Here is a 2,357-nt window from a genome sequence, read left to right on the forward strand (position 1 = left end):
GGAGTTTTGCGGGAAGTGGAAAGAGGGTGAATAACTCACCAATCCAAATATGAAATATCCTTCTCCAGACTCAAAATCTTCCAGATCTGATGCTGCGTCAAAACAAAATGTGGCGGGGCATGATGGCTCATGCCTATAATACGCTTTTGAGAGGAGGATGCAGGTGGTGTGGTGGGGTAGGTCTGTAGTGCCAGCTACTCAGGCTGAGGCAAGAGGACCGCTTGAGCCCAGAAGTTGAAGGCTGCAGGGACTGTGATCATGCCACCACACTCCAGCCTGGGAGAGAGTAAGACCTTTTCTCAAAACAAAAAAACAACAGGCCGGGCATGGTGGCTCACGCCTGTAATCCCAGCACTTTTGGGAGGCCAAAGTGAGAGGAATACTTCAGCTCAGGAGTTCGAGACCAGCCTGGGCAACATGGTGAAACCCCGTCTCTACTAAAATACAAAAATAAGCTGGGCATTGCGGCGGACACCTGTAATCCCAGCTACTCAGGAAACTGAGGTAGGAGAATCTCTTGAACCTGTCTTGCAGGAGGCCAAGGTTACAGTGAAAGGAGATCATGCCATGGCACTCCAGCCTGGACAACAGAGCAAGACTCCGTCTGGGAGGGGGGAACGCAGGCTGGGCACAGTGGCTCATCTGTAACCCCAGCATTTAGGGAGACTGAGGTGGGAGGATCATCTGAGCCCACCCTGGGCAACACAGTGAGAACTCCATCTCATTTTATAAAAAACAAAGTAACAGCAACCGGGTGCTGTAATCCCAGCACTTTGGGAGGCTGAGGCGGGTGGATCATGAGGTCAGGAGATTGATACCATCCTGGCCAACATGGTGAAACCCCGTCTCTACTAAAAATACAAAAATTAGCCAGTGTGGCGGCACACGCCTATAGTCCCACCTACCTGGGAGGCTGAGGCAGGATAATCGCTTGAATCCGAGAGACGGAGGTTGCAGTGGGCCAACATTGCACCACCGCACTCCAGCCTGGCAATAGAGCAAGACTCCATCTCAAAAAAATTAAAAAATAACAAAATGCCATCATATTGCTTCAAAGCCCCACGTGGCCAGAGAGGTCTCTCAACTCTTCCCTAAATTGCACAAAAGTATATGCCTTGCTCAACATACAGTTCAACTGTTTTAAGTTTCTTTCTGTTAAGAGGAAGCAGAGGCTTACTACGAGATATATCACTTTCTCTTGGGTTTCTTCTCAGAGCTTCGTTAAACACAATAAAAGCTTAAAATCATGCCCTGGCACCAATGAACACTGTACTGTGTAACTCAATTTATCTTCCTGTCCAAACATCTGGTGGTGGGACGCAGCAGCTCACACCTATAATCTCAACACTTTGGGAGGCCAAATCGGGAGGATTACTTAAGGCCAGGACTTTGACACCAGCCTGGGCAATATAGCGAGACCTCATGTCTATTTAAAAAAAAAAAAAACATCTGGCCAGGCACAGTGGCTCACGCCTGTAATCCCAGCACTTTAGGAGGCTGAGGCGGATGGATCACGAGGTCAGGAGTTCAAGACCAGCCTGGCCAACTAAAACCACAAAAATTGGCCAGGCGCAGTAGCAGGCACCTGTGATTCCAGCTACTTGGGAGGCTGGGGAAGAAGAGTCACTTGAACCCAGGTAGCAGAGGTTGCAGTAAGCCAAGATCATGCCACTGCACTCTAGCCTGGGTGACAGAGACTGTTTCAAAATTCACTAACTCCAGGCCTGCTACTCAATCAAAATTCACTAATTCCAGGCCTGCTACTGAAAAGGGATATGCATATTAAAACTATTAAGGGGACTTGTGGTTGGGAAGTAATTACTATTTAAAATCTTGTGTGAATTGTTCAATTTCTCCCCCACCTCCCACCAAGCAGTGTATGCTTTGGGTTACTACCCATACTGGATTGTTACCTCAAACATGCTGTGACTTTTCTACCTACAACTGGTCACCTGTGATAAATACACACTTTTTTAAGACGGAGTCTCACACTGTTGCCTGGGCTGGAGTGCAACAGCGCGATGTCGCCTCACTGCAACCTCCACCTCCTGGCTTTAAGCAATTCTCTTGCCTCAGCCTCCCAAATGGCTGGGATTACAGGCGCCCGCCACCACACCCGGCTAATTTTTGTATTTTTAGTAGAGACGTGGTTTCACTATGTTGGCCAGGCTGGCCTTGAACTCCTGACCTCATGATCCACCTGCCTCAGCCTCCCAAAGAGATGGGATTACAGGCGTAAGCCACTGTGCCCAGCCTGAGAAATAATCTTGAAAAGCCTATTAATACACTTGCAGTTCCAGCAACATAAATTTGGCTTTCCTACATTCTGGATATACCAATAATAAACAAAGGCATCA

Source organism: Macaca fascicularis, chromosome 5 (genome assembly GCF_037993035.2).
Source record: "Macaca fascicularis isolate 582-1 chromosome 5, T2T-MFA8v1.1".
Lineage (NCBI taxonomy): Eukaryota > Metazoa > Chordata > Mammalia > Primates > Cercopithecidae > Macaca > Macaca fascicularis.